A 22,760-nucleotide genomic window follows, 5' to 3' on the forward strand; every position below is an offset into this window, starting at 1 on the left:
GAGCAGAACTGAAGGAGATAGAGAAACAAAAAAAAAAACCTTCAAAAAATCAATGAATCCAGGAGCTGGTCTTTTGTAAAGATTAACAAAATAGATAGACTGCTAGCCAGACTAATAAGAAAAGAGAGAAGAATCAAATAGACACAATAAAACACAATAAAGGGGATATCACCCCTGATCCCACAGAAATACAAACTACCATCAGAGACTATAAACATCTCTACCCCAGAAAAAAACTAGAAAATCTAGAAGAAGTAGATAAATTTCTGGACACATACACCCTCCCAAGAATAAACCAGGAAAAAGTCAAATCCCTGAATAGACCAATAACAAGTTCTGAAATTGAGGCAGTAATTAATAGTCTACCAACCAAAAAAAAAGCCTGGGACCAGAAGGAGACACAGCTGAATTTTATCAGAAGTACAAAGAAGAGCTGGTACCATTCCTTCTGAAACTATTCCAAACAACAGTAAAAGAGGGACTCATCCCTAACTCATTTTATGATGCCAGCATCATCCTGATACCAAAACCTAGCAGAGACACAACAAAAAAAGAAAATTTCAGGCCAGTATCCTTGATGAACATAGACGTGAAAATCCGCAATAAAATGCTGGCAAACCGAATCCAGCACCACATGAAAAAGCTTATACAGCACGATCAAATCAGCTTCATCCCTGGGATGCAAGGCTGGTTCAACATATGCAAATCAATAAATGTAATCCATCACATAAGTAGAACTAATGACAAAAACCATATGATTATCTCAATAGATGCATAAAAGTCCTTTGATAAAATTCAACACCCTTCATGCTGAAAACACTCAATAAACTAGGTATTGATGGAACATATCTCAAAATAATAAGAGCTATTTATGACAAACCCCCAGCCAATATCATACTGAATGGGCAAAAGCTGGAAGCATTCCCTTTAAAAATCGGCACAAGACAAGGATACCCTCTCTCACCACTCCTATTCAACATGGTATTGGAAGTTCTGGCCAGGGCAATCAGGCAACAGAAAGAAATAAAGCATATTCAAATAAGAAGAGAGGAAGTCAAATCATCTCTGTGTGCAGATGACATGATTATATATTTAGAAAACTCCATTGTCTCAACCCCAAAACTCCTTAAGCTTATAAGCAACTTCATCAAAGTCTCAGGATGCAAAATCAATGTGCAAAAATCACAAGTATTCCTATACGTCAATAACAGACAGAGAGCCAAATCTTGAGTGAACTCCCATTCACAATTGCTACAAAGAAAATAAAATACCTAGGAATCCAACTTACAAGGGACATGAAGGACCTCTTCAAGGAGAACTATAAACCACTGTTCAAAGAAATAAAAGAGGACACAAACAAATGGAAAAAAATTCCATGCTCATGGATAGGAAGAATCAACATTGTGAAGATGGCCACACTGTCCGAGTAACTTATAGATTCAATGATATTCCCATCAAGCTGCCATTGATTTTCTTCACAGGATTAGGAAAAACTACTTTAAATTTCATATGGAACCAAAAAAGAGCCTGTATAGCCAAGATAATCCTAAGCAAAAGCAATGAAGCTGGAGGCATCACACTACCTGACTTCAAACTATGCTACAAGGCTACAGTATCCAAAACAGCATGGTAATGGTACCAAAACAGATATATAGACCAATGGAACAGAACAAACGCCTGAGAAATAGCACCACACATCTACTACCATCTGATGTTTGATAAACCAGACAAAAACAAGCAACGGAGAAAAGATTCCCTATTTAATAAATGGTGCTAGGAAAACTGGCTATCCATATGCAGAAAACTGAAACTGGACCCTTTCCTTGCACCTTATACAAAAATTAACTCAAGATGGATTAAAGACTTAAGCATAAAACCTAAAACCATAAAAACCCTAGAAGAAAACCTAGGCAATACATTCTGGACATAGGCATGGGCAAAACCTTCATGACTAAAACACCAAAAGCAATGGCAACAAAAGCCAAAATTGACAAATGGGATCTAATTAAACTAAAGAGCTTCTGTACAGCAAAAGAAACTCTCCTCAGAGTGAACAGGCAACCTACAGTATGAGAGAAAATTTTTGTAATCTATCCATCTGACAAAGGTCTAATATCAAGAATCTACAAGGAACTTAGACAAATTTACAAGAGAAAACCAAACAACCCCATCAAAAAGTGGAGGAAGGATATGAACAGACACTTCTCAAAAGAAGACATTTATGTGCCCAACAATCAAGTGAAAAAAAGCTCATCATCACTGGTCATTAGAGAAATGCAAATCAAAACCACAATGAGATACCATCTCATGCCAGTTAGAATGGTGATCATTAAAAAGTCAGGAAACAACAAATGCTGGAGAGAATGTGAAGAAATAGGAATGCTTTTACACTGTTGATGGGAGTGTAAATCAGTTCAATCATTGTGGAAGACAGTGTGGCAATTCCTCAAGGATCTAGAGCCAGAAATAGCATTTGACCCAGCAATCCCATTACTGGGTATATACCCAAAGGATTATAAATCATTCTACTATAAAGACACATGCACACATACGTTTATTGCAGCACTATTGACAATAGCAAAGACTTGGAACCAACCCAAATGCCCATCAATGACAGACTAGATAAAGAAAATGTGGCACATATACACCATAAAATACTACGCAGCCATAAAAAAGGACTGAGTTCCTGTCCTTTGCAGGGACATGGATGAAGCTGGAAACCATCATTCTCAGCAAACCAACACAGGAACAAAAAACCAAATGCTGCATGTTCTCGCTCATAAGTGGGAGCTGAACAATGAGAACACATGGACACAGGGAGGAGGACATCACACACTGGGGCCTGTCAAGGGGTATGGGGCAAGCGGAGGGAGAGCATTAAGAGAAAAACCTAATGCATGTGGGGCTTGAAACGTAGATGATAGGTTGATGGGTTCAGCAAAGCACTGTTGCACATGTATACCTATGTAACAAACCTGCACATTGTGCACATGTATCCCATAACTTTAATTATAATAATAATAGTAAAAAAGAATTAAATAAATTTTATAAAATTTCTGAAGATAAAATGTATAAATGTTTTCACAGGTTGACAGATAAGCCATATCAACATTCAAACTGATATTCCAAAAGCAAAATGAATGAATGAATAAATGAACAAGTAAAAGAAGTCTTCCCTATGTATTCTGTAACATTGAAGGCTCGATATCAACTCTTTGTTCAAGTATCCATTCAACCATACAAAAACATTCAAGTTTTCTTTTCTCATATTACCTGAGGCCTGAGGTTAACAATTCATTTGTTAAGATGACAGAGCCAGGCTTTTCCCATAGTCTTCATTTGCCACTTCTCTCACTTAATGGCCAAAATTAAATATCTAGTGAATGAGAAGTGAATATGGGCTTTCATTTGACCAATAGGAGCATGAGGATAAGGCAAAAGCTCAGAGACCTTTTATCAGTCCCTTGAGTCCTTAGAATGAGTTAGGGTCTGGAGCTGTCAACCTATGAAAAAAAAGAAAGTATAATATGTGCTACTTACCTGCCTCACAGTGCTATTGAAAGATGTAATGAGGGTCTTTACGATTCTTTCAAATAACAATTCTGTAAAGTACTCAGAGTTATGTGACACTAGGTTTTAGAGAAAGGTTACGCATTTACATTTAAGAGTTAATATGAAGCTATATAATTGGTAGGAAAAACCACACAGATTATAATCAAATCCCAAGTGAGTTTATTGTAATTATATTTAATTCATCAAATGACAAGAAATTTAATAAAGACTAGGGCTTGGCACATCTCCTGAAAAGAGAAAGATTCTGATCGGTCTAAGTTTTACATTTTTCTTTTTCTCATTTTAACTTTCAAATAGAAAAACTGGAAATTAATAGATCTGACCTGAGATCCATTGTGAAGAGAAAAGTTTTGGATTTTTTATGTCTTACTTTAAGCAATCCACAGTTCATTTAAAGCAATAGTGCTGAATGTCTATTTAGAGTTGCTTTCCAATGTTGTAATGTTGGTTGTGGTTTGGAAAATGAAGCGTAGGCATTCAAAACTCTTTATTATTTTGATTATACAAAATAAAACAAGTAAAATAAAATGTTACTTCAAAATCAGAAAAAGAGGAAAAATGCTGATTCTATGTCAATGAATTCTAATTTATTATACCTGTGTTACCTGCCTCTACATTTTGGATGAGGGAGTTTCCTATCCAGAGAATATCCTCCTGCTGCCTCTTGTTTGGTCAAATCACACTCAGCAAGGCCCAGCTCTCCTGCTTTCTTGTCTTCTTGAGTGCCAACTAAGCTGCAATATGATAGAATACCAGGTAGACTTCTAAAGATTTTGACTCTAGTCTTGGACTCACAAATGGCACTACTGGACCCACTGTGTGCCTAAAGGACCTCACTCTCCTAAAGGGAAGAATACACGCCTGGCTGGCTTTGCCACCAGCTGATTGTAGAGCTCAATGGCCTTGGGTGAACATAGTCAGAAGCCAGGGAGTGGTGACAACAGACCTTGGGCAAGGCCCAGCACTGTGCTGGCTTCAGATCTGATCCAGCACAGTCACAGTGGTGGAGGCCACAGGGGCTGCTTGTGTCACTCCATCCCCAGCTGTATATGGCTTAGAAGAGAGAGAGAGAGAGAGAGATACTCGATATGTTTGGGAAAAAGTAAGGGAAGAGGACAAGACTCTCTGCCTGGTAATCTAGAGAATTCTCTTGGATCTTGTCCTAGACCGTCAATGTGGTACCTCTACGAGTCTGCAAGACCTGGGCTTGGGGCACCCCTTAAAGCAGATACAGCTTATATAACATCACTTAAGTCCTTTCCAATATATGCAAAGGCTCCCCAAGAAGGATGGCTACAAATAAGCCAAGACAGTGAAGACTACAATAAATACCTAACTCTCCAATGCCCAAATGCAGAGGAACATCTATTAACATGAGCACTATCCAGAAAAATATGACCTCACCAAATGAGCTAAATAAGGCACCATGGATCAATCCTGGAGTAACAGAGATATGTCAGCTTTCAAAAAGATAATACACAATGGCTGTTTTGAGGAAACCCAAGGAAATTTGAGATAGCATAGAGGTGGAATTCAGAATTCTATTGGGTAAAATTAAGAAATAGATCGAAATAATTTAAAAAATAAAGTAGAAATTCTGTAGTTGAAAAATGCAATTGGTGCATGTAAGAATACATCAGAGTTCTTTAATAGCAGACTGAAACAAGCAGAAGAAAGAATTTTTGAGCTTGAAGACAGGCTATTTAAAAATACACAGTCAGAGGAGACAAAATAAAAAGGAATAAAAAACAATGAAGCATGCATACAGGATCTAAAATAGTCTCAAAAGGGCAAATTTAAGAGTTATTGGCCTTAAAGAAGAGGGAGAGAAAGAGCTAGGTGTAGAAAATGTATTTAAATGGATAATAACAGAGAATTTCCCAAACCTAGAGAAAGATATCAATATCCACGTTCAAAAAAGATATACATCACCAAGCAGATTTAACCCAAAGAAGACTACCTTAAGGAGTTTCATAATCAACTCCCAAAGGTCAATTATAAATAAAAGATCCTAAAAGTAGCCAGAGAAAAGAAACAAATACCACACTTTAGAGCTCCTATAGATCTGGCAGCAGACTTTTCAGTGGAAACCTTACAGGCCAGTAGAGAATGGCATGACATATTTAAAGTGCTGAAGGAAAAAAAAGAAAACAATATTTATCCTAGAATACTAGATCTTGCAAAAATTTCCTTCAAATATGAAGGAGAAATAAACACTTTTCTAGACAAACTGAAGCTGAGAGATTTCATCTATACCAGACCCCGACTGCAAGAAATACTGAAGGGAATACTTCAATGAGATTAAAGGACCTTAATGAGCAATAAATAATCACCTGAAGATACAAAACTTACTGGCAATATTACATACATAGAAAAACACAGAATATTATAACACTGTAACTGTGGCATATAAATTACTCTTATTCTAAGTAGAAAGACTAAATGATAAAGCAGTCAATAACTAAAACAGCTTTTCAAGATGTAGTCAGTACAATAAGATATAAATAGAAACAATAAAAAGTTAAGAAATGAGGAGAACCAAGTTAAACTGAGTTTTTATTAGTTTTATTCTTGCTTATTTGTTAATGCAAATAGTGTTGTCTTCAGGTTAAAATAAAGAGTCATAAGATAGAATTTGCAAACCTCATGGTAACCTCAAGCCAAAAAGCATACAATAGATATACACAAAATGTAAAGTAAGAAACTGAACCATATCACCAGAGAAAATCATCTTCACTAGAAGAAGACAAGAGTGAAAGAAAAAACAAAGAGAAGACAACAAAACAACCAGAAAACAAATAACAAAATGGCAGGAGTAAGTTCTTGCTTATCAGTAATAACATTGAATATAAATCAAATACAGTCTACAATAAAAGCCATAGACTGGCTAAATTAATCAAAAAACAAGGCCCATTGATCTGTCACCTACAAGAAACACCTATAAAGGCACACATAGAGTCTGTGGCCATACCACCCTGAATATGCCTGATTTTGTGTGATCTCAGAAACTAAGCAGGATTGGGCCTGGTTAATACTTGGATTGGAGACTGTCTGGTAATACTGGGTACTGTAGACTTTGTTCTTATTTAAATAATAAAAAAGACACACATAGACTGAAAATAAAGAGATGAGAAAAGATATTCCATGCCAGTGGGAGCCAAAAAAGAGCAGGAATCACTATACTTATAACACAAAAAATAGATTTTAAGGCCAAAACTATGAGAAGAGACAAGTAAGATCACTATATAATGTTAATGGGGTCAATTCAGCAAGAGGACAAAGCAATTTTAAATATGTATGCACCCAACACTGGAGCACCCAGATATATAAAGGAGACATTATTACAGCTAGAGAGAGAGAGAGAGGCCCCAATACAATAATAGCTGGAGACTTCAACACCCCACTTTCAGCATTGGGCAGATCTTCTAGCCAGAAAATCAACAAAGAAACATCAGACATAATCTGCACTATAGACCAAATGGATCTAATAGATATTTACCGAACATGTTATCCAAGAGCTGCAGAATACATATCATTTTCCTAAGCACATAAATCATTCTCAAGAATAGACCATATAATAGATCACAAAACAAGTCTTAAAATATTCAAAAAGTTCAAATGATATCAAGCAATTTCTTTGACCACAATAGAATACATTTAGAAATTAATAACTAGAGGAATTTTGGACATTATAAAACGACATGGAAATAAGCAATATGCTCCTTAATGATCAGTGGGTCAAGAAGAAATTAAGAAGAAATTTTAACAATGTCTTGCAATCAACGTTAATGGAAACACAACATACCGAAACCTATGGGATACAGTAAAAGCAGTACTAAGAGGAAAGTTTATAGTTATAAGTACCTATATATAAAAAAAAAAAAATTTTTTTAAATCTAACAATGTGTCTTAAATAACTAGAAAAGCAAGAGAAAAACAAACCCCAAATAAGGAGAAGAAAAGAAATAATAAACTTCAGAGCAGAAATAAATGAAATTGAAGTGAAAATATACAAAAGATAAATGAAACAAAAAGATTATTTTTGAAGTTACAAAAAGTCGACAAACCTTTAGCCAGGCTAAGAAAAAAAGAGAGAAAATCAAAATAAATACAATCAGAAATGAAATGGAATCATTACAACTGATGCTGCAGAAATTCAAAATAACATTAGTGACTACTATGAGCAACTATATGCCAATGAATCAGAAAATATAAAAGAAATAGACAAATTTCTAGATAGATAAAACCTACCAAGATTGAACCAGGAAGAAATTCAATACCTGAACACACCAATAACAAGTAATGAGATCAAAGCTGTAATAAGAAGTCTCCCAGTAAGAAAAAGCCTGGGACCTGATGGCTTCAGTGCTGAATTCCATCAAAGATTAAAGAGCTCATACCGACCCTACTCAAACTATTCCAAAAAATCAGGAGGAGGAAATACTTTCAAACTCATTCTTGTGAATCCAGTAATACCCTGAAACCAAAACCAGATCAAGAGACATCAATAAAAGGAAACTATTGGCCAGTATCTCTGATGAATATTGATGCAATAATCCTCAACAAAAGACTAGCAAACTGAATTCAACAGTACATTAAAAAGTTTATTCATCATGACCAAGTGGGATTTATCACTGGGATGCAAAGATGCTTCAACATACAAAAATCAATCAATGTGATACATCATATTAACAGAATAAAGGATAAAAACCATATGTTCTTTTCAGTTGATACTGAAAAAACATTTGATAAAATTCAACATCCCTTCATGATAAAAACCCTAAAAAAAGCTGGGATTAGAAAAACTATAGCTCAACATACTAGAAGCCATATATGACAGACCCATAGTCAGTATCATACTAAATGTAAAAAACTGAAAAGTCTTTCTCTAAGATCCAGAACATGACAAGGATGCCCAGTCTCACCACTGTTATTCAACACAGTATTGTAAGTCCTAGGTAGAGGAATCATACAAGAGAAAGATATAAAGGGCATCCAAATTGGAAAGGAATGTCAAATTATCCTTGTTTGCAGATGATAAGATCTTATATTTCGAAAAACCTAAAGACTTCACAAGAAAACTATTATAGCTGATAAATTCAGTAAAGTTGTATTATGCAAAATCAACATAAAATGTCAGTAGCATTTCTATATGTCATGAACAATGTGAAAAATAAGTTTAAAAAGTAATGTCATTAGCCGGGCGCGGTGGCTCAAGCCTGTAATCCCAGCACTTTGGGAGGCTGAGACGGGCGGATCACAAGGTCAGGAGATCGAGACCATCCTGGCTAACACGGTGAAACCCCGTCTCTACTAAAAAATACAAAAAGCTAGCCGGGCGAGGTGGCGGGCGCCTGTAGTCCCAGCTACGCGGGAGGCTGAGGCAGGAGAATGGCGTGAACCTGGGAGGCGGAGCTTGCAGTGAGCTGAGATCCGGCCACTGCACTCCAGCCCGGGTGACAGAGCGAGACTCCGTCTCAAAAAAAAAAAAAAAAAAAAAAAAGTAATGTCATTTACAACAATCATACTTAAAGTTAAATACCTAGGAATTAAGTAAAGAAGTAAAAGATTTCTATAATGAAAACTATAAAACATTGATGAACAAACTGGAAGAGAACACCAGAAAATGAAAAAAAATCCAATGTTCATGAATTGTAAGAATCAATATTGTTAAAATGTCCATGTTACACAAAGCAATCTACGGATTCAATTCGATCCATATCAACATGCCAATGACATTCTTCACAGAAATAGAAAAAAAAATCCCAACATTTATATGGAACTACAAAAGATCCAGAATAGCCAAACCCATCCTAAGCAAAAAGAACAAAGCTAGAGTAGTCACATTACTTGACTTCAAATAGTACTACAGAGCTAGAGTAATTAAAACAGCATAGTACTGGCATAAAAACAGACACACACACCAATGAAGCACAATGGAGAACCCAGAAACAAATCCACACACCTACAGTGAACTCACTTTTAACACAGGTTCCAAGAACATACACTGGTGAAAAGACAGTCTCTTCAATAAATGTTGTTGTGAAAACTGGATATCCATATGCAGAAGATTAAAACTAGATCCCTATCTCTGGCCATAGACAAAAATCAAATGAAAAAGGATTAAATACTTAAATGTACAACTTCAAATCTTGAAACTACTATAAGAAAACTTCAGAGAAAATCTCTAAGACATTGGTTAGTGCAAAACTTTCTTGAGTAGTACCCCACAAGCACAGGCAACCAAAGCAAAAATGGACAAATGGGATCACATCAAGTTAAAAGGCTTCTGCACAGCAAAGAATACAATCAACAAAGTGAAGAGACAACCCACAGAATGGGAGAAAATATTTGCAATTTATTTACCTGACAAGGGATTAAAAACCAGAATATATAAGGGGCTTAGCAAACAACTCTAGGAAAAAATCTAATAATCTGATCAAAAAATAGGCAAAAAATTTTCTTATTTGTTTATTTTTTTATTTTTTCGAGACAGAGTTTTGATGTTGTCGCCCAGGCTGGAGTGCAATGGCACAGTCTTGGCTCACTACAACCTCCACCACCTGGGTTCAAGCGATTCTCCTTCCTCAGCCTCCTGGGCAGCTGGGATTACAGGCGCCCACCACAATGCCCAGCTAATTTTTTGTATTTTTAGTAGAGACGAGGTTGCACCATGTTGGCCAGGCTGGTCTCAAACTCCTGACCTCAGGTGATCCACCCACCTTGGCTTCCCAAAGTGCTGGGATTACAGGCATGAGCCAATGCACCCAGCCCAAAAGATTCAAATAGACATTTCTCAACAGAAGAAATACAAATTGCAAACAAGCATGTGAAAAGGGGCTCAACATCACTGATCATCAGAAAAATGCAAATCAAAACTACAGATGTATCATCTCACTCCAGTTAAAATGGCTAATATCCAAAACACAGTCAATAACAAATGCTGGCGAGGACGTGGACAAAAAAAGAGCCCTCGCACACTGTTGGTGGGAATGTAAATTAGGACAACCATTATGGAGAACAGTTTGGAGGTTCCTCAAAAACTAAAAAAATAGAGCCCCCATGTGATCCAGCAATCCCACTGCTGGGTATATACTCAAAAGGAATGAAATCAGTGTATTGAAGAGATACCTGTACTCCTATGGTTGTGACAGCACTGTTTACAATAGCTAAGATTTAGAAGCACCCTAGGTGTTTATCAACAAATGAATGGATGGAGATAATGTGGTATATATACACAATGGAGTACTATTCAGTCGTAAAAAAGGTATGAGCTCCAGTCTTTTGCAACAACATGGATGTAACTGGAGATCATTATGTTAATGGAAATAATCCAGGCACAGAAAGACAAACATCGAATGTTCTCATTTATTTATGGGATCTAAAAATCAAAACAATTGAACTTATGGACATAGAGAGTAGAAGGATGGTTACCAGAGGCTTAGAAAAGTAGTGGGGTACTGGAGGGAAGGCAGGAATGGTTAATGGGTACAAAAAATAACTAGAATGAATAAGACATACTGTTTGATAGCACAACAGGTAACTATTGTCAATAATAACATAACTGTACATTCTTAAATAACTTGTAGGGTATGATTGGATTGTTTGCAACTCAGTGGTTAAATGACTGAGGGGATGGATACTGCATTTTCCATGATGTGCTTATTTTACACTGCATGCCTGTTTCAAAACATCTCATGTACCCCGTAATTATATACACCTACTATGTACCCACAAAAATTAAAAATAAAAAAAAAAAGAAAGCAAAAGTGTGCTGGGTTGGGCCTTAAGCCTGGACTATGCTCAGATGTGGTTTTGTCTCACCTCCGGCCACTAGCCTCAATGCTATCCACAAAAGAAGGAATTAAACCAGGACAACGAAAAATTACCTCTGAGACCTGTGGTTACCAAAAAGATAGTCAATGTGGGGAAAGGGCAAACCCCAGTAACTATTAAAGCTAGAGGATATGATATAAAGGAATTGTTCTATTTTGTAGATTGGTGTCATAAGCTTCCTAAAAAACCTTTACTATAATGGAATGTAAAAATAATTATTTTAGGGGCATTGTGCTTAATTTTAAATGCTACAGAATGAAAGACCATGTTTGGGTTGACGCAAGGCCCACAGATCACTATTAAGCAATCACTAATGTATATATGTGATCCAAATGCACAGTTAGTTATTCCGAAGAGAATGACCAGCCTAGTGGACTGGGTAAATGACCACCATAAGATCTGTTTACCCTGAGAAGGGGCCTACCCACCTCTCCTTATAAAATGTCAAGTGGAGCACCTGATGAAGCAGCTGATATGTTTCATATTCAAGCAATATGGGACTGGATTTATAATGATATTTTCAGTGGGATATTTTCCCACCGAATATGCCTATTACCCAGGTTATGGTAAATGTTGGGGTTAAAGGGGTCACTTTTACATGATCACCACAGGTGACATTATTCCTGCAGAATTATACAACTGTTTGAGAAGCCTTATCAAATTTGCTATCTCTCATGGGACTTAATAGATACTTAATAAAATATTGGGGTAATTAACAAAAAAAAAAAAAAGAAAGAAAAATAGGAAAGGCAAAAGGGAGTCCATGGACTCGCTCCAGAAAGGTGATGAGTTTAAAAGAAAGTTTTTTGCAATGCTATCAAAGGTAGAGTGAACCAAAGGGAACCCTCACTGGTTCCCCAACATAAAAGGCCCTGCACCAGTTTTCTGCATTTGCCTCAGATTGAGGAAACTTTGAAGACATCAAAAGCCAAAGGTTATAATGAAAAATCTGACATTTCCTGAGGCAAGATAAAAATTGACAAAAGAGCCTGAGTCTCTTGGCTCAACTCTGTGCTTGGAACCCTAATATTTTTCCACGAGGAAAGGTAAAATGGTCTGAGCGTAGAAAAGAAAAGCTCCTGGGACCAGACCATCAAACAGTACAGGTTATTACAGGATTGTGAAATGTGAGATGTTTAAACAGGCTTTATGTAAGGTAGGCGTGACTCTTTTACCTAAATGTCTTATGAAAATCAGTATTGTATCTAATTCGCGGATGCTTCCCCTGTCTAGTACTATAAAACTGAAGGCATATAAATCTGCCCTTTGAGAAATATTAGCTGGACATGCTAAATGGGAACTAATAAGATTGCCCGAGCCTGCAGAATATAGGATAAAAGCTGAAGTGCTAGTTAAGACAAATCTTCCACTTAGTAGTTCTTTCTGGAGCATTTATCGGGCCTTATGGCAAAAGACTGTGAGCACTTCCAAAAGACAACTGCTGGACTAGAGAATTTCTACATACGGGACATTTATTGGCATGTTGTAGAATGGTAACTGAAGCTACCCCTATGCTAATGGAAATAATGCTGCCCAAAAGAGTTCCATGTTAAAATAAAAGTGGTTTACATAGGATCTCGTTACCTGGGGATACAAGGAGATCTCATGAGCAGGAAGCCTTTTCTTCCCCTCTAGGGCGGACTCTATGTGGGGAACTGCTAGATTCTACAATGCCTGATAAACAGCTCTCATCTAACAAGATCTGCTTAGAGTGTGAATGGCAGTTTCAAGGTGAATAAACGACATCTTGTTTGGAAACCTGCTGCTCTGGTTAAAGAAGAGTCAAAATTTTTTTTCTTTTGAGTTATAGTTTAGAGCATTTGGGTGAACTATGTTTTTGTAAGCAAATTTACCTTTCTCTCTTTGAGTTTCCCAAAATTGAAAAACTGTTCAGGATTTTATAAGTGTAGTAAGAGTGTTTTCTTTTAAAACAAGACAGTTGGAGACACTGGTTATTTTACCAAGACTTTGACTAGAGTAACCTATTTTTAAGTAAAGTTTCAGCAAAGCCAACTTAAAAGAGCCTATGTGGCCAATGAATTCCTACCACACTTTTTGCACATAATCAAGCCACGTATAGTAAGCCTAAAACTTATTTTGCAAACAAATTGGTCTTACTATAATTTATCTTTAGCAGAAAACGAGGGCCAGAAAGGGAGAAAAAATCATTTCAATGCAAGAGTGTAACACTTGTTACTAGATTTCAGCCCTGACATTTGTTTTTGACTGCAGCAGATTGAGTCACGAATTATTTCTTGGCTACAATAATTCTCTGAAGAGTACCAGATTATAATTTTTCTTCTTAATTTTGGTGCTCTAATGGAATAGGTTTCTTTTTCTGTTCTGTCACACAAGTACTCTTTTGATTGTCAAAATATTGTTATTTATCTCACCTTGTTTTACTACCGAGGAAACCAGAATCATGGGATTCTGAAGACTGGAGATGTGACTCTCCCTCATTTGGCATACCACTGGGTGGGATTTGTTTTTCACCACAAATTCCCTGCTGCTAAGATTATACAAACACCCTTATTCTAGACCCAGGGACTATCATGGAAGAGGTAGACACATGAGGTTGTAATAGCTGGTTTGAAAGATAAAATTAGTTCAGACCCTCTAAATCAGGAATGAGTACACAGATGCCTAACCAGCTGGTAAAACAAGGGACCTTGCCTTCTGAGCTATTGTGTGGTACGTTTTCATCCATCCCAACCATAAAGAACTTTCTGCTTCTTGTAGAATTAAAATTAGTGCTGGGAGAATATAAAGATACCTCATGAGAAAGCCTCCTGGATATAATATTCCTAGTTATGAAATTTATGCAGATATATATTAAAAATTTTTATCAACCCCCTTAGGGCAAATTACTAAAAGACTGCAAAAAGCACTGCAGCAAAACAAGTCTCTAAAATGATTTAGCTTAAAAATTTTTAACAGTGCTTATTTTTTGTACTGCTAATTACTATATATCTGTAACTAAAACCAGGACTACCGTAGCTCAGTTTTGTGACCTCATCCTTGGCTCTTTGTTGGTCTTTTACTTTAAAAAAAAAAAAAAATTGAAGGTTAGTGAATGTCTGTTCACTTCCATTCCCATCTGGCCTAGAACATTTAAATTGGCTACAAGTTTTTCGACTGTAAGTCCCTTGGACATGGGGGGAATCCCACCAAGGGACAAGATGGACCCAGGGCAGGCAGTCATGCCACCCTGGCAGTGCTGTGGGAAAAAAACATTAGGTGGCCACTGATGTTGCCCCTGGCAAATCTTGGCTGGAAAGAGGAAAATTTATACCCCAAAATTAAATTATAAGACTCCACAACCATCTGAATGGATCACTCCTCTTGGCCAAGGGTATTCCAAAGTTAACCTGAAAAATTTATTCAGGCCGTGATGGAAGCGGGGTCGGACTTACATCATTATACTCCCCATCCCTTTTGGAATTCAGGAAAAGCCCACCAGTATTAACATCAATACAGATCTTAAGTGTGATGAAAAACATTTACCACCTATTCTCTCTGATGCCTGCTACTTGGAGGCTTCATCTGCATGATAAAATCTTGGTCTCCACAAACCCTTCTCATAACCCTGACAATCCTTTCATTGATAATAACTCAACCAACTGCCAATCAGAAAATTATTAAACCTACCTATGACTTGGAAGTCCCCACTTCTAGCAGTCCCACCCTTCGAGATTGAACCAATGTACATTTTACATGTATTTGATTGATATATCATGTTGCCCTAAAATGTGTAAAACGAGGCTGTGTCCCAACTACCTTGGACACATGTTCTCAGGGTCTCCTGAGGGCTGTGTCATGGGCTATTAATTACTCATATTTGGCTTAGAATAAATCTCTTCAAATGTTTTACAGAATTTGACTATTTTGGTTGATGCCACAATTAGAGCATATATTTTGATACGGTGAAAGAACTTTGTATACCATCCATGATAGCCAGTTTTCATTTTATAAATGTAGGAATTGAAAATGTCAGGGCTTAGAAAACAATACCAAAATATATGATGCTTTGACATGCTAAACTAAAGAATCAGCCTCAATGTCTCTCACACAATCAGGTCGTTCTCTGAAGTCCCTTTATCTACCTAGAAGCCTGACCTGTCCAAGAGTAACACAATTGCTTTTGATCCCCTCCCTGAAATGTCATTAATTAGAAAATATTGAAATTCATATTACAAAGGAAGAGACTGAAAATTAAACACCACACCCAGAGACAAGAGGAACTTCAAACTTTGTCCCAAACCATTGTTTGTTCTCTAGTCCTCATTAAATTCCCAAAGAGAATCATTTGCTATCAATTGCCTGAATATTGGGCCCATTCATACCTCCTAAAAATAATTTACTATCACTCAAAATTGCCACATTTCCTCCATCTCTCTTCCACTGTGACAAAGGGTATATAAGCATCTGAACCTTATTAACTTATTGTAGAAACACTTTTCTGTGTTTTATGGACATTTAATGTCTTACGGACATTAAATAAATTTTGTATGACTTTTTCTCCTATTAATCTGCCTATTGTCTGTTTATTTCCAGCAAATCATCCAAGGACAGAGGGTAAAGCCCTCCTGTTATCCTTACAAAACCAAGGGAAGGAAAATAGATTTCTGTAGATCATACAACTAGACTACTGAAACTAGCAGAAGTAGAAATGGAACACTCTTTCTAACCATCTAAGTGATGGTGCTTTATTCAATGAAATACCACTCTTATTAGTGAATTATCCCTCATCTAAGATCCTGCAGCCATTTTCTGTGACTCATTTAAACATCAGTCATGACTACCCTGTCCCCTTTCTCATATTTCTATTTTTTATCGTTGTTTCATCTTTACCACATTTGTTCCATTTTCTATGTTGACAACTGGAATTTTTAACTTGATGGTAATCTACTCATAAGCGAGGATTGTATGCTTCCTTATTTATGCTGTCCTTCATAATGTATCAATAAGAAGGATGTGTATTAAATAGAAAACACATGTCAACTAAATTTGATTTAATCATTTCAGAAAGGTAGCCATTAACTTTTAAAAAAATTATTATACTTTAAGTTGTGGGGTACATGTGCAGAATGTGCAGTTTTGTTACATTACATGTGCCATGGTGGTTTGCTGCACCCATCAACCTGTCACCTACATTAGGTATTTCTCCAAATGCTATCCCTCCCCTTGCCCCCCACCCTTGATAGGCCCCAGTGTGTGATGTTCCCCTTGCTGTGTCTATGTGTTCTCATTGTTCAACTCCCACTTATGAGAGAACATGCGGTGTTTGGTTTTCTGTTCTTGTGTTAGTTTGCTGAGAATGATGGTATCCAGCTTCATCCATGCCCCTGTAAAGGACATGAATTCATCCTTTTTTATGGCTGCATAGTATTCCACAGTGTATATGTGCCACATTTTCTTTATCTAGTCTATTATTGATGGACATTTGGGTTAGTTCCAAGTCTTTGCTATTGTGAATAGTGCCGCAATAAACATACGTGTGCATGTGTCTTTATAGTAGAATGATTTATAGTAGCCATTAACTTTTTTAGGATGTTAATACGTGAATTGCCTTGAATTAAGGTTGCACAAAAGATTTTCTTACAGAAAGATAAATACTTAAAATTAATGTTATCACAGCTTGTTTAGATGAAGAAAATTTATCTTTTAAAATAAATAAATATACACTCCTTTGACTTTATGAGTTTTATTTCCATTTATAAATATACAATGAAGTAGGCTATATTAATTTAATATTTAACAAGTCATCTTTCTCCTTTCCTAATAGGATTGCACATTTAAAAAAAAAAAAAAGATATATAGTGTATTATCTTCTTTAGACTTAGAGGTTGCATTTATGGACCAAATTATGGCAATTCAAATTATAAGTTTAGGATACCAGAATATGCCACTTCAAAATAAACCTTTATGGTGTAAGTATTATTTAGAGCTGATTACTTTGAGAAACTGCAGAACAAAAGAAACTCTTTAAACAGAGTAGAAGTTATCCCATTATAAGGGAAATTTATATCTATAAAGAAAATCTCCATTTGTAAGGGTATTGTCCCCATGTACCAGAAAGAGGATGATCACTCTAAATCAGTAGAGACCTTTGTCAATAGAGGAGGCACTGACATAAATTTGCAAGACAAATCTATCCTTATTCGCCATGCTTTTTCTGGGTATCTCCCCATAATTGGCCTCCCATGTCCTTCTTTGTTTGTTGCAGTAGACAATGGGAGTTAAGCCTGAACTTTATGCCATATCTTGAAGTGTCACTCATTCCCTGGGTATCTTCCATGCATACGTGATGTATACATGTTAATAAACTTCTGGTTATTTTTCTCTGGATAATCTGTATATTGTTAGAGTGTCTGTTCCAAGTAAAAACTTAAAAGAGTATAGAAGCAAACTTTATTTCTTCCTACACAGTTGTTAGGACCCAGAAAACAATATCCCAAATAAAGGCCTCAGAAGCAACCTCAGAAATAAGTTTCTTTCTGACCTTCTGCCTTCCTGTTTCTGACCTCTCATTTTCCCTTAACGCTACGTACAGAAACCAGAATCCCTCTTCCCTAAGGTAGGTCACAGAAACCAGGACTCCTTTCCCACGAAGCTAGCCACAAAACCTAAAAATATTACTCTAACTTTCTGTATCTTATCATGTGAAAACTGACCATACAGAAATTTTCTGACCTACCTTGTTTGATTGTAGGTTGTAAGACTCCCATTCCATAGAGGGTCCTGCCCCACACCCAGAAGGGCAGAGTGCATGCTCAGAGAGGACAACGGGAATCTAGACAGACAAGTACTGCTGAGTTTCCCTACTCAGTCTATTGACATTAGATTATACCCCTTTCGTCCAGTCCTATTTCTACGTGGCTTTCCATACTTTGTTGACCGTAAGTGCAAAAATAGAAGGTTTTTCCTATATCTTTGGATCTTCTTTCTTCATTCTGAAGGCTCGTATGTTGTGTAAAAATATGGCCAAATAAATTCGTATGCCTTTTCTTCCATTAATCTGCCTTTCATCCGTGATTTTCAGTGAACTTTCAGAGGGTGAAGGCAAAGTTCTGCTTGACACCAACATAGTAAAGTCACACTTTCAAAAATAATGAAACAACTGTCTTTTGGGAAAGCATGCTAAAATATCCATTTTACATAATTTGGGCTTTATATTTATTCTCTATAGAATGTTTTTTTTTTTTCTTTCTTTCCTGGTAGTAAAACCAAGGCTCTTGCAATTAGTTGTCACATTTTTTACTTAGTCTAAATTAGTAAAAATAAATACTTCATTCAGAAAACCAATAAAATGTGTTTTTACATAACAGCTGCTTGTTTATATTTTAGATTCTGGAATCATTTAACCTCTCTAAGTAGCTTTGTATTTGGTCAAGTATTTCCCCTCTATTTTTATATGTTTGATAAAGTTAGGCAGATTTAAAAGTAAGGTGATATGTTGGCAATTCTAGGAGCATAAATTCAACTTACTAAGTAGCAATGCAGTGTCTAAGGCCAGACTTTAAAAAGAAGGAAATCAATGAGTAATGGTTAATTAAACAGAGTGCATACCTCTTCAATTAGTTTAACCAAACCCCCTGACGTTCAGACCGGTAGTTTTTGCCAACTGGCATTCTGTTTGTAGAGATATTATGTTAATGAAGAAAATGGTTTCTTATTTCTTGTTCAAAGTGAGTAGATGTTGATAAAAAGTAAAAAAAAAAAAAAAAAAAAAAAAAAATTAAAAGCCAATGTATGAGTGTCTTCATATCTATTTGTTAAGGCTTTGCCTCCTTCACAGAGTTTGAGGTAATATATTCACTAGCCACTTTTGATCACAAGCAGAAAAAACTCACTGTGCTACATACACCCAAAGGTGACCCCAAATGAGCCACACTCTTGTACAGTCCTCTCCACTTAAGTCTAAACAGGACCTGTGACTTGCTACTAACTGTTACTGACCCAAATCCACATCTGCTCAGTCAGCTCAGTAAAACCAAACAACCCTGCTGAGGTTTTGCAGTGGGAGAAAGAAGGGCCTTAATTTGCAGGGTGCCAAGCAAGGACGAACAGGCAGCTCATGCTTAAGACGTGACCTCCTTGATGGCTTATAAGCAGGAATTTTTAAAGGCAGCGGTAAGTTTCAGGAAAGCAGAAGTTACAGGCTTTGTAAATCAATACATGGTGTTATACATTGGTTTGGCCTAAAAAGGCAGGGCGTCTTGAAGGGGAAATAGTGGCTTACAGGATATAGGCAGATTCAAAGACTCTGATTTGCAATTAGTAAAGGAAACTTTGTCTAAAAACTTGAGGTCAGCAGAAAGGAATGTTAAGGTGTGGCCTGTGGGCATTATTTACTTCAGGCCCTTCAGGAATAATTTAGAACAATACTCTTTGTTTTCCTCTGATCTGAGGTCTATATGCAAGCAAATCCATTTGGTTGGGATCTGCATTTCTGAAAAACAACTCAGGGACATATGTTAAGATGCTTTAGTTTCTATAGGAAATCAAACATCTTGTGACTTTAACTTTTTGGCTATTGTTTTAAGCTATTATTTCCTTCTTTCTTATCAAGTTGCTCATTGACTTCTCAGGGCTAGCTAGGTACCTGGAATTTCCCTTGGAGGAATTTAAGATGGGGCCTAGGCAAGCAGGACCATAATAAAGATCCCTGCTTCATCTCATAACCAGTATAATAGGGTGAAGAGTAGGAAATGTCACTCTTATTATAAGCCTCCATCTTGGCAGGCTGGAGGAAGAAATTCTCCTCTTGTTCTTCAAAAATCCCTCTTGTTCTTAAAAAATCCAGCATTACTGTTGTAAGTTGCCAAAGGAGAAGGTCACATGGCAAGGAATTGTGGGGTCTCTAGAAATTGAATATGGGTCCTGCCTTAGCCAGAAAGACACCAGAGATGTGAATTCTACAACTGCAAAGAACTTAATTGTTCCAACAACATGATTCAACTTTGAATAGGACTGTAAGACCCAGAATAGAACGCAGCCTGGCCAACAGGTTGATTGCAGTTGTTTAAGACCCTGAGAAAAAGATGTAGCTAAGCTCTACTCAAACTTCTAACACACAGAAACTATAAAATAATACATGTGTGTAATTTTAAGCTGCTAAGTTTGTGGTAATATGTTGTACAGAAATAGAAAACTAATGTATTAATTTAATTTACTGTAATAGTATGGTAGTGCATTCTGGATGAGAACATGAATTCAAAGCTGGCAAGGACTGAAGTTTCTCTAGAACTCATAACTTTTACTCATGGTTTCCTTGCTTTTCTCCAGGCTTATCCTCTGTTATACTATGTATTGAGTAGCTTCAATAATAATTTTGGCTTGCAACACAATTCTGACCTACACAGTCATAGCTGAAAGCATCTTGTGCTTTAAACTATGGCTTTCATAAGTAATTGCTTCAATTATCACTTCTCTTTTTTCTTTTAAAAATAGGAAATCAGTGTATAAAGAATCCTTCTGTAGGGTGTGTGTGTGTGTGTGTGTGTGTGTGTATATATATATGTATATGTGTCTGTCTATCTATCTATCTATCTATCTATCTATCTATCTACCTATCTATACAAATAAAATCAGTTGTGGTCAAAAGATGGTGGGGTGACTAGGTAAAAATCACATTCACCAAAGGCTTGTCTTGAAGGCCTATGTACTGGATGCTTTATTTTGGAAAAAAGTTGTGGGCTGACCAGCAGTAAATTTGAAAGCTTTAGTACATATGATTGAAACTGTCATAAAATATTGAAGGATAATGAATGATTTCTAGTTGACAGACTGAGCTAATATGTTTACATTATATTTTATGTAATAAAGTATAAGAAAAGATAGTATTCAAATAATAACTTTATACAACCGTGCTGGAAGGCAAGAGTGTCATGGAGAGACCCAATACTTGAAGTAATTAAAAAAACTAAAGAGAGAAAGAAGGCAAATAGAATTAAACATACAGAGAACTAATTCTGGAGAAAATTTAAGCTGGAAACATTTGCAGTAAAGGACTATTATCCAAATATTTGCTGATTGCTATATTTTAATTTGTTTGGTCCCATCCAAATCTCATTTTGAAATTTGATCCTCAGTATTGGAGGAAGGGCCTAATGGGAGGTGTTTTGGTCATGGGGGGCAGATGCTTCATGAATCTCTTGGTGCTGTCCTCATAGTAATGGTTGTTAAAAAGAGCCTGGCATTTCCCTTTTTTGTCTCTCTCTTCCTCTCTGCCATATGCTCCCTATACACACCTGCTCCCCTTTGCCTTCTACCATGAGAGGAAGCAGCCTAAGGCTCTCACCAGATGTAGGTACTGGTGGCATGCTTCTTGTACAGCCCAGAAAATGATTTAAACTCTTTGTAAATAGATTACCCAGCCTCCAGGATTTCTTCATAATAATGTAAATGGACTAAGACACTGATTCAGAGGTATCAGCTTAAATTCAAGGGCTATATGAGACACCATCTTATGTCCTGAGCCATAATCTGGGTATTTAGCAGATGACCTGTGTTTAGACACCTTAGCTACTTGTGGATGCTGCCCTTTTCTCCTCATGCTCTGCGGTGATCAAGAGTTGTGTTTTTCTTCTCCTTTGAATTGTCTTTTCATGTCCTTTTCCCCTTTTCTCTATCGGGTTGCTTCTCTGTATTTATTGAGTTACAATTATTCTTTATATAATAATCAGTAAGGTTTTATCATATATGTTTTAAGCTTTTTTCAAGTTTAGTATTTACCTTTAACTGATTTTACACAATGTTTTGAACCAATAGCATTAATAACAGTTATTACTTCTTAGAGTAAGTAGAATAACTAAAATATATACTTTGATATTTTGGTATGTAGCTTAGCTCATCAATCTTTTTGTTTGGGCTTCTGTTTTTGTTTGTAATCAACTTGAGATTATATACATATATACATATTAGCCTATTTTTAAAAATTTAGGTCTTTCATGGCTTGCCTATTACATATATTTTTAATGAATCTAGACTTTGGGTGTGTGGTATATTTATCAAATTTGTATCATATAAATAACATACATACATATATGTATATTTTTATACACACACACAAAATGCATTTTAAAATAGTTAACTAATTGGTTCCATAACATGTTAAATACACCATCTTCTTCTTGTGATTTTAAACCACTTTTAGTATATATTTAATTTCTTTTTGTTATAAACTTTATTATAGAAACTAAGATTTTTTGTGGACCTCCTATTTTCCTTTCCATTTCTGTATTACTTTATGATTTAGTAGAATATTTCAATAATGGATACTACATGTTTCCCTTTGCTAATATTTGCATTTTATTCTATTTGAATTATATAAATCTTAGATTAAATTT

General features: G+C 36.1%; 1 pseudogene; it reads left to right on the forward strand.

Annotated features, from left to right (window-relative positions):
• The first annotated feature begins 6,530 nt into the window (after positions 1-6,530).
• On the forward strand, positions 6,531-6,649 carry LOC123571426 (5S ribosomal RNA; annotated as a pseudogene).
• The last annotated feature ends 16,111 nt before the right edge of the window (positions 6,650-22,760 follow it).

Source organism: Macaca fascicularis, chromosome X, assembly GCF_037993035.2.
Source record: "Macaca fascicularis isolate 582-1 chromosome X, T2T-MFA8v1.1".
Lineage (NCBI taxonomy): Eukaryota > Metazoa > Chordata > Mammalia > Primates > Cercopithecidae > Macaca > Macaca fascicularis.